Raw genomic sequence first — 11,546 nt, 5'->3', positions numbered from 1 at the left:
GGCCTCTGCAATTTCCTCTTTTGCTTCTCTTAACAGCCTGGGATACATTTCATCCAGGCCTGGGAATTTATCCACGATTAAAGCTGCTAAACCCCTTAATACTTCTTCTCTCACTATGTTTATTTCATCTAATATTTCATACTCCTCCTCCCTGATTGCAATGTCTGCTTCGCCCTTCTCCTTTGTGAAAACTGATGCAAAGTATTCATTAAGAACCCTACTGACGTCTCCCGCCTCCACACACAGATTACCCTCATGATCTCTAATAAGCGCTACGCTTTCTTTAGTTATCCTCTTACTCTTAATATACTTATAAAACATCTTTGGGTTTTCCTTGATTTTACTTGCCAAAAATTTTTCATGCTCTCTCTTTGCTTTCCTAATAACTTTTTTAATTGCACCCCTGCACTTTCTGTACTCCTCTAAAGATTCTGGAGTATTTAGCCCTCGGTATCTGTCATACACCTCCCTTTTTTTCTTTATTCTACCCTGTATGTCCCTAGACATCCAGGGGCCTCTAGATTTGTTAGTCCCACTTTTTTTCTTTAAGGGCACATATTTGGTCTGAATCCTCCAGATCTCCTCCTTGAATGCCTCCCACTGCTCTGACACTGATTTACCTTCAAGGAGCTGTTTCCAGTCCACTATGGCTAAATCCCCTCTGAGCTTAGCAAAATTTGCTTTTCCCCAATTTAGAATTTTTATTCCTGATCTATCCTTGTCCTTTTCCATAACTACCTTAAATCTAACAGAATTATGGTCACTAGCACCAAAATAACTAGCACTGATACGCCTTCTACCTGCCCAGCTTCATTCCCTAAAACTAAGTCCAGAACCACCCCCTCCCTTGTTGGGCTTGCTACATACTGGCTAAAAAAGTTCTCCTGGATGCATTTTAGGAAGCAGAAATATCAAGAACAAAAATTTTTTTAAATTGTAATTTTTATCATAATGAAGAAATCTGACATTCCACAAATATAGAAATTCGTTTTTCAGGGCCAGAGTGGTTGTTTAGCAATCAATACGCTGTTAACACCCCAGTTACACCTATTCCAACAAGGCTTAACATTTAATGAGGTATTTAACAGCAATATTAGCGTGGAAAAGCTCAAGTTTTCATCAGTTTTACTGATTTCACTGATTGCTGGCTATGGGGAGGAGGGTGGGAGGGGGTTCTCAGCGCAGCCTGTGTTGGAGCAGTCAACGACTGACCGCAACTTCTGGATCTCCACGTTTAGCTGCGCATGCGCTAAATCCTGAATTTGCGGTCAGTTTCAGAGGGGTAATGACAGTGAACGCTAACAGTTTGCCGTCATTACCCACCACAAAATCCAGGCCATTGTCTTTCTTTCCCACCCTGTTTCCTATAAAGGCTCCGACCCCTTCCTCTCTGTTTCTCCATCATATCTGCTCTGGTGACTCTATTTTCTCCATCAGAGCTTCTGAAATGTTCTCCTTTTTTGCCTCAACTGTGATTTTTGCTCATCTGTTGTTGACAGGGCCTGTGATCATATCCGCCCTATTTTCCGTGCCTCCATCTCCTCCTCTTTCATACAATGAGTACTTCTTGTTTTAGCTTCCATCCCCTCATCTCCACATCTGCATTTCCATCACCTACAGCCTGATCCCACCACCAAGAACACCTTCTCCTTCCTTGGTCTGCTTTCCAGAAGGACCGTTCTCTCCGGCTGCTCCCATTCACTCTTCCATCGCCTGACTTACAACGTCTCTTCCCTTGGCATTTCTCCATGCAACTGCATCATGATTTGCTTCATCCCACACCATTGCCAGTTAAACACTTGTTCCGCGTGAAACTGCAATTCACACGTACTTCCTTCAATCTGGTATACATGTGTGGTCTCCTCTACATTGGAACACCAAATCTATCTTGGGTGACTGCTTTGCTGAACATCTCTGTTCTCCCCTTAAGTGTGTTAGTGAACTCCCTATGGCTTGCTACTTCCCCTTCCATTCACACCCTGTCTTTAGCCTCCTACACTGTTCCAACCAAGCGGATTGCAAACTGAAAGAACATCTTATTTCTCTCCTTGATAGCTTACAACCCTCTGGTCTGAAAATTGACGTTTAGCAGCTTCAGAATTTAGCTGTCTCTCTAATCTTTCCTTGTCTGTTTCTCCTATCCACCTTTACTTCATTCCCCTCCACTTTGGACCCTCCCCACAACCCTATTCTTTTTTCACTACATAACTGAACTATGTTTACACCCCTTTAAATAGAATTACATAGAACATACACCACAGAAACAGGCCATTCGGCCCAACCAGTCCATGCCGGCATTTATGCTCCACTCGCGCCTCCTCCATACTTCCTCATCCAATTCTATTAGCATAACCTTCTATTCCCTTCTCCCTCATATGCTTATCTAGCTTCCCCTTAACTGCATCTATACTATTCGCCTCAACCACTCCCTGTGGCAGCGAGTTCCACATTCTCACCACTCTCTGAATTCCCGATTTGATTTCTTGCTGACTTATATTGATGGCCTCTAATTTTGCTCTTCCCCACAAGTGGAAACATTCTCTCTCTGTCTACTCTATCAAAACCTTTCCTAATTTTAAAGAACTCTGTTAGGTCAGCCTGGGTTGTGTGCTGAAGTCTCTCCTGTTGGACTTGAACCCACAGAAGCAAGAATGCTACCACTGAGCCACAGCTGACCCCTATAGCCTATTCATATTATATTGATAAAGAAATATCATCCAAGACTTTTTCACCTCTTTCCAGCTTTCTCAAAACCTGTTCACAGGCTATAGGTGTCAGCCGTGGCTCAGTGGTAGCGTTCTCGCTTCTGTGGGTTCAAGTCCAACTCCAGAGACTTGAGCACAGAGACACTTCAGTGCAGTACCGAGGGAGTCAGAGTTGCCGTCTTTCAGATGAGACGTTAATCCGAGGCCCCGTCTGCTCTCTCAGGTGAATGCAAATGATCCCATGGTGCTATTCGAAGAAGAGCAGGGGAGTTCTCCTTGGTGTTCTGGCCAATATTTAATCGCTCAACCAACATCACTGAAACAGATTGGCCCGGAATTTGCGGTGGGTAGTGTAATGATCAGTAACATGTTATTCTAGAATGGTACACTAGGTGGAGCTGTATGTATATAAGAGTGGGGCTACCCACGATGCACTAGGCTACCCCGAAGGCAGTAGTCAAGATGGATGCTGTACAAGTCCACATGACTGAATAAAGTGACTAGCTCAAGCTAGCTGTTCATAATAAGAATGTCTGTTTATTTATGAACATAACAGGTAGTAACAGCGAACGAACAGCATTTGAAACTGACTGCAACTTCAGGGTTTAATGCATGCGCATCCTGATGGGGGAAATCCTGAAGTTGCGGTCAGTCACTGCTCCGACACTGACTGCACTGTGGCCCTCCTCGCCCCCGCCCCCCCCCCCCAACCATAGCCGGCAATCAGTGTAGTCAGGGAAATCAGTGAAACTGACGAAAACTTCGGCTTTTCCGCGGTAATAGGTTGGATTTTTAGATTAGGTGTAAATGGGGTTTTAACAACGTATTGACTGCTAAACAAATGTTATGGCCCTGAAAATCTAATTTAATTTTGTGGCGTGTCAAATTTATCCATTTTAATAAAAATTACAAATTTTAAGAAACTTTAAAAAAGTAAATGTTTAATTTTTTTTAAATAAAATTTGTTCATCTTTATTTCAGGTTTACCTTTCCTCCATGTGAGAGCCCCAATCTTTATTTTACTCTATAACATTTTTAAAAGTTAGAATAAAAGGAGCTTACTCACTTCCTGGTTCCCGGTCTGTGAGAATTCTGCATTGTGATTGGCTGCTTAGACAGCTTGTTGACATCACAGCAGCTTGCGCTAGGGATTCCCCATTAAATTACACTGATCGCAACTGAACGTTGGAAAAGCCGAACATCTCGCGACAGAGATTGCGAGATCTTTGTGGGAAGCTTACTTTGTGGCCAGCGACAAACGCCTTTGCTTCGCCACTGACCGCAAATTATGGGCCTCTATTTGGTCCTTATCTCATTGCTGTTTGTGGGACCTTGCTGCGTGCAAATTGACTGCCATGTTTCCCACGTTACAACAGTAATGGGTGGACACCTAAAATAGGCGTTATGCCTCTTTGAATATGTTAATGAGGGGCCGAACACCGGCTGAAAGACACCTTCCTGAAATTGGGCTGCCCTTAATGCAGCCGGCGCAGGGTCTGGTGATAACCAGGTCTACATATGGCTAACCAGAGGTCCCTGGAGACAGCCACCAAAAATGCAAGTTTCTTAAAAAATTCTTACTGAATGTAGAGCCAGCAGGAGCAGGTGTGCTCCTCCTTGTTCCACAGGAGTCTCAAAGATCCTTGCCAGCCCCGCTGAGCCCCACTCAGCCCCTTACCAATCGCCTCCAGCAACCTCCCCTGCCCCCCTGCTCGATTGTCTTCCCTACCAATCACCTCCCTCCTCTCCCCTCCCGATTGTCTCTCCCCACACTCCCAGGACCTACCTGAGGCCAAATGCCGGTGTTGCAGTGGCCGGAAATTGATGTCTGCTTCAGCAGCGAGCTGTCTGGGGGCCCCCAGCAGGCGTCTGCAGCTCGCCGGTCTAATTCAAATGAGGCCTGAGGCCCAATTTTGATCAGGCCTCTGGCCTACCTGTTCAGGCGCCGGGATCGTTCCCTGCACCCAGTTCATGCCAGCAGGCCGGTGCTATGCAATTTCTACCTCTGCACTTATACAGGTATCATCTGCAAATGTTGACACCACTCCCCGTGGCCCTATATCCAAACTGGGCCCAGAACTGAACCCTGTGGGACATTTGCTGCTTACTTCCAACCACTTTGAGAAACTGAATTTAACTCCTACTCTCAACTTCCTCCCTTGGAAGAAGTTTATAATCCTGTTTACTACTCTTCCTTTATTTCCATATGCTTTAATCTTCTCCAATAGACCTGACTATAAGAGGCCCATGAACATTGACAGCTCTGAGGTTTGAAAATGCTACTCTTTAAAAGTTATCACTGTCTAACAGACCTAAATTAAACAGGCATAAACAAATAAAATACTTACCTGCGGCAGAACCACTGAATGACTCCGGCTAACTGTATATAATTCTCTTTAACGATGTTCTAACACCAGCCTAAACCTGTACCATTGTGTTAGGCATTACTGTGTTTTGTATATAGAGTTTGCATGTACGGGGCGTGGCCCCTTTAAGAGCGCGGGAAAACGCGGGCAAACGCGATGACGTCACGTCGCAAACCACGGGACTGCCCAGGGAGTCCTCGTGGCATCTCCGTTGAGTAAAGACCTGTTTGATTGTTCTCTTGTGTCGATCTCTGTTATTCGTAGGAATTCGTTAATTCCTACATACCTACATTTTTTAGCCAATTTGCTCTTCATTTTGCTCTCCTCCTCTTTCACTGAAGGTGTTGACTCCTGCTATGGTACAGTTGCACGGGTACTGAACAGACCTTGAAATCCAATCCAACTGGCCATGTGTGAATCCAGGCAGGCTGTTCGACCGGGAGCATAACAGCTGAGTCTGATCCTGTCTTCAACTGAAGCACTCACATACCTACTATCCAGCAGGGATTATGATGAAGTGCAAAAACCCTACCTGAATGTCCTCTTTCCTAACCCAGGGACATTGAGGCCAATTGCAGCACCCTTAATGCCACAGTGGCAGAGGTCAGCCAAACAAACAGAGACCAAGGGGTAGATCTTGACTTTGTGCGACAGTGTAAGACGGGTGATAGCGAGTCGGCTGCCATCTCACCCATTTTACACTATTGCACCAAGTCAACATCTACCCCCAAAGGTTGATGTTTGAATCTTCTGGACAGTGTATCAGCTACACATTTACTTTTCCAATGGAGCCAACAGGAAGAATTTGCTTACCTGCCTTAATTACATGAGTTACAATGTTATGTGTCTTGCAGCACCTGCCTCAGTCATCCACTATGGATGCTTTAGGCTTCAACGAGTAAACATCCAGGGTTTTGGTTATCTTCTCTAATTTCCCCTCATGTGACTCGGTGTCAAATTTTTTGTCTTATAACACTCCTGTGAAGCACCTTGGAACGTTTTACTACTTTAAAGGCGTTATATAAATACAAGTTGTTATTGTTGACCATTGGCCAGTACTTCTGACACCCTTGACATGCTGAGGTCTTCTCAAACTCCCAGGGAGTCCCGGCCATCCACGTTCTTCTGCTACCAGCTTATTCTAGCAGAACTAAAGCAGCCAATTTATTGTGCTACTGTGGCAATCTTGCAGAATAAGGGGAAATGGTGTAAAACAGTTTTTCTTTTACTTAGAGCTACAACTCAGCTTTTAAAAAGCAAAGGCCAGTGATCTTTGAAAGCTGTGAAGTGACAGAAAAACAGGAGAGTGACTCCAACAGTAGCTGAATGTCCTTGATGGTTCAGGGAGTTGCTGTGTGCGAAATGGTTGCTGCATTTACCTACATTACAACAGTAACTGCTCAATGCAACTCATCCTCTGCAAAGCATTTTGGAACTTTTCTAAGACAAGAGATGTCATGCAAGTGCAAGTTCTTCTAAATCTTTCTTTTTTGGAAGCTGGTCCTTTTAGAGTTCTATAACTAAACTTCGTAAGCCGCAATTTCCTGATGTCAGTTTGTAAATTGCAAAACTTTTTTTTATTATTATGCTCTTTCTTTCCCTGCTATTTATGGAACTACATGTCCTGGCCAATATTTATCTCAGTCAACATAACAAAAACAGCTGATCTGGTCATTATCACATTGCTGTTTGTGGGACCTTGCTGTGCGTAAATTGGCTGCCGCTTTTCCCACATTACAACAGTGACTACACTTCAAAAGTACTTCATTGGCTGCAAAGCGCTTTGAGACGTCCGGTGGTCGTGAAAGGCGCTGTATAAATGCAAGTCTTTCTTACAGTTTGGGAAAAAGCCGAAACAAACCCGTAATTCCTCCTTTTCCACATGATACTCCATTCAGGTACTTTATTATTTGCACACTTCATCACATTTTTTCATTAATTACAGTGCAAAATAATAAATATTTTTAAAATATCATGAATAAGAGCCCGAGGTTTCAAGGCATCCCTAATCTCAGAGGTACAACTAAATTACATTTTCTCTGTACGTTATTGTAAAATATTCCCCTGCTGACACATCACCCCCCCTCTCAAAGCATGCAATCGGATTTGCTCCTCATAGTTTAAAAAAAGTCACTAACTTGTTCCAGAAGGCGGTAGATTTAGGGCTAAGGTTCCTCGAGGGTTGCGCCAGTCTCCTGCCATAACTCCGGTGGAAGACTGGTGGAACTGCTCAGATAATAGAGGAGACCCATTTGAGCTGGATCGTGGCTGTTTCTGGGAGTTTCCCATTTGTCTTGAAGGGGGCAGAACCTCTGGAAACTGACAGCAAGGGCTGAAGCCAGCAGCAGGGACCCCTATGCCGGGGTTTACCTGCTCCTTTGGCTTTGTCGGGACCTGGTGTATTAGTGGAGGCCGGTATGTCCGGTGAGGTGAGCCATACCCGAGTCCAATTGGGCAGTTTGTGGCCCAACCCCCCCCCACCCACACCCCACCACCCACCACCACCACACCCCCCACCACCACACCCCCCACCACCACCCCCCCACCACCCCACTGTTGGGGTCCAGGCCAGGGAAACAACCTGGATCCCAAAGAAACTTGTGAGTTTTTCTTACAGCTTTTTATAATTGGCCCCCTTGAATGTGGCTGTGACTGGATGGTGGGGGGGGGGCACTGGGCAACCCCTCCCCACAATGGCCAGAGTTTCTGGTCACATGCGGCATGTGGGTGCCAGAAATATGCCTGTAGTGGCACTTGGTCCCATCTACCCCATTCTAATTAGATGTCCTCCCACTGACCCGATCAATTCTGGTGAGGTCAGCCCCAGAGGGAACTGGTGAGCATGATCCCGGAGTAACCGCTGGGATTGCCTCCTGAGGAATTTAGGGCCCCCGTGTATATCGGAGATGCTCATAAGCCAACGGACAGCAAGGAGTGCTCCGCTAATAAAAAAAACATTTAACACAGACTGCCATTCTTTTATTGCAGGAACAGAAGCTCTGCCAATACGAACTGAGTGAATGCAAACACACAAAAATGACAGACAGGAAAAGACCAGCTGGTCCCATCAAGCTACTCCAATACCATCATGATGCAACATAACACCACGAACTTCAGTGCCCTCTCACCCAGCAGCAGTCACGTAATCTCCTGGAAGAAGCAAAAAAAAATGCATTAGGTTCCCGTCGCTTTCAGCTGAGTCGCCCGGAATGTAAAGCACTCTAGGATACACGCACACTGCACAACAACGTTGGCAACATTTTGCAGATTTTAGCTCATTAGGTTAATTGTCAGCAGGTTAACAAGTGGCTCCACAGGATTACTGCAGTTGTGATATGATTAGCCCCTTGGGTGTGTACCTGTTACAATATTCTACCTCACAGTAATCCATTGTAGGAAAATGGCGTGACCGGACATGTGTGTTGGCGCTCACTGGACAGTAACTGAGCTATTACACACTTTCAGCATAGAAAGGGGCATCTCTTAGATGTGGTTTTCTCACAAGTTCAGCTACCTTGATTCTGGATTATTAATTTGTTAGGCCTTCTGACTCTCAAACTTAAATTATACCTGAATTCAGGTCAAAGAAATGGAGCCCTGTCACAATGTAATTACCGCCCGTGACGTCACAAAATATATGCGAGTACTTTTCCTTAAGGAGAATCAAAAAATTGGGTAAAATCAACTGAGAGCAAATACACGCTTTTCCAAGGTCAAAATGTAAACAGGGTGTTCGTAATCAGCAAAATAATTTTGGAAGTTACAGCTAAGAAACGTAAGGAAATAAACAACTTTGATGACCTTCACAAGTTATAATAGTGGAAGGGGTTGCTGCACACCAATAGCTGTATCCTTAGCATCCTTTCCTCGACGGAACTTCGTTCAGTCACCTGCATGTGATTCACCTGTCTGAAAATGCGCTTGTAGTCAGTGCCCATCAGTATGTAAGGGTGAAGTGCTCATTCCACCAACAAGGAAAGAGGCTGCATTCATTACTCAAGACCGCAGGATGCTGACATTGATAGCGTTGGGTTTAATCTTCATTCTGGAATTGATTGTTGGGGGGCAGGGTTAGGGGTAATTATCATGTTTAATCAGGTTTCACCCTGAAAAAAGAAGGCTTGTTTATTATCATGTTGCTTAGGTAAGTAAACTTATTCAGTACAAGCTTGCTGCTCTGAAGGGTTGACTTTAGATATTGCATTACAAATAGATTCATGGTTTTCTCAGGAGGCAGTTTGACATTTCTTCAGATGTTACAATTTCAGGTTTTTGTAGAACTTTCTTCTCTTTCAACGGCCTGATGATGGGCACCATGATTGAATCTTTTCCTTACAATTCGGAGTTTGTACATTTTCGGTCCTCTCTCATCACCGAAGTACTAAAACAAAGAATTAACAATGTTCAGATTCATGGAAATCTGCTTACTGGACTTAAAGCAGTCTTGTGCTACTGTGCAACATTCTCTTTGAAATGGAAGGTATTACCACACAAACCAGAGGTTTACAGCCTAAAGCAATTTATATCTTTATTTATAATGAAACAGTAATATGAAGCGCAACATCTGGCAAACACTAAAGTGCCATAAACGCACATACAACGAGAAAGTCTGCAATGTGTAAACTCCCCTTTGTAAGAATATTTTTGGATTCATCATAAGTGTGTCTGTAGATTTCATAAACAAATCTAACAACGCAATATTAGACAGCTATACACTAGGACATTGTTCAAAATCAATCAGCGGCCGGTTTGGTACTCATAAGTGTTGCCATTTTGTAGCAAGCCAGAATTGGCAGTTTGTTATTTTGGCCAGGTTTGCTGAGATATCTTGACATCTTTCCTTAATGAAGTGATCAAATCCTATTTTAGTCCAATATTGGATGGGAAATTCAACAATTTATTCCTTGCCACAGAGCCAATGTTTGCATCTTTCTTTTTCAATTCATTAAATTCCTGTAATTCTTCGGATATACTTACAGCCAGTCTGATTGTTCCTTATAGATCTGGAGTTCCCCGTCATCCCCAATGGACTGCAGTTGTTCAATTTCATCCTTCAAGCCTGAGAGTTCAGTAAGTGCCTGATCCTCAATCTTCTCCACTTCATTACGGTTCAAGTGCTGGTTCATATGTACCTTATGACAGATAAGCAACGTTTTCCAATTATATTCCTTTCTGAAATCTTGAGATAATCATAAGCTACGAGCAGATCACATTCAACAGTTGATACAGCGATTCTCTGATTTGAGTCCATACACTTTCTAATTTATTGTTTATCCAGTGTGACTTGCTCAGTTTGAAAGAATAATTGACAAAGGCTGATCCCACCTTTTCTGAGGCTGTGGCTGAAAGCAAATGCATCGTGGTCCCAAAAGGCAATTACTTTTTTGTCTGCAAACTAGACCTCTAAGGAGGCGAACCTCTCGCAACCTCTGTCACATTTCCACTGTAAGGAAAGTCTTGTAACTTCTAACAGATCTCTGGGTTACTTCAGAGAAGCATTTTAGACAAGTCAGTTCTATAATATCCGTACTTTGCCTGTATGTCTCGAAATGTTGCCGAAACAAAAGTAAGTAAGCTGGGGTAGACCATTAACTTATTTTTTCTATGAGGATTTTGGCTTCACAACTTGCACTGACATCTTTTACCCAGTATGACATCTAATATATAGGGAGAAACGTGAAGCAAGCTCTCATCTTGTGGAAGCTGTACAGAATAGAACATATTAGAAATAACAACAGAAAACGCTGGAAAAACTCAGCAGGCCAGGCAACATCCGTGGAGAGAGAAATAGAGTCAACGTTTCAGGTCGAAACCCTTCATCAGAACTGAGAAAAAAGGCAGGAAATTAAATAGATTAAAAGGCCAGTTTGAGGGCTGGGAAATGGGGGAGGGGATGAAAGAACAAAAGGGAAGTGAAGAGACATTAAGAGATATTCAAGACGAGACGAGATGGTAATAGGACAAGTAAAGAGACAAAAGATGGCTCGAGATGAAGTGTGAAATGCGCTGGCAGAGTGAGAGACAGCTGCCATGTGGGAGAGAAAAAAAAAAGGGAAAAGGCACAAACCAAAAGTGTGGATAAAAAATATATAAAAATGTAGTAGGGACCGAGGTTATGATCTGAAATTGTTGAACTCAATGTTGAGTCCGGAAGGCTGTAAAGTGCCTAATCGGAAGATGAGGTGCTGTTCCTCGAGCTTACACTGAGCTTCCATGGAACAATGCAAGAGGCCGAGGACAGTGAGGTCTGAGTGGGAATGGCGCGGTGAATTGAAATGACAGGCGACCGGAAGCTCAGGGTCCCCCTTACGGACTGAACAGAGGTGTTCCACAAAGCGGTCACCCAATCTGCGTTTTGTCTCCCCAATGTAGAGGAGACCGCATCGTGAGCAGCGAATACAGTATACTAGATTGCAAGAAGTACAAGTAAATCGCTGTTTCACCTGGAAGGGGTGTTTGGGGCACTGGACAGTGG

The 11,546-nt window shown here is 43.9% G+C and overlaps 1 long non-coding RNA gene across 1 annotated transcript; it reads right to left on the bottom strand.

Annotated features, from left to right (window-relative positions):
* Positions 1-7,615: 7,615 nt before the first annotated feature.
* LOC147102694 (uncharacterized) lies at positions 7,616-11,278 on the bottom strand. Its single transcript, XR_015073174.1, has 3 exons — positions 10,049-11,278; positions 8,962-9,452; positions 7,616-8,221 (listed from the first exon to the last, which is right to left on the bottom strand). It is a non-coding gene; the product is annotated as an uncharacterized LOC147102694 (long non-coding RNA).
* Between the last annotated feature and the right edge of the window lie 268 nt (positions 11,279-11,546).

The sequence above is a fragment of the Somniosus microcephalus genome, chromosome 21 (assembly GCF_052327205.1).
Source record: "Somniosus microcephalus isolate GS21.2 chromosome 21, FLI_Smic_1.0, whole genome shotgun sequence".
Taxonomy (NCBI): domain Eukaryota; kingdom Metazoa; phylum Chordata; class Chondrichthyes; order Squaliformes; family Somniosidae; genus Somniosus; species Somniosus microcephalus.
This window is presented reverse-complemented; position numbering and strand designations above follow the sequence as displayed.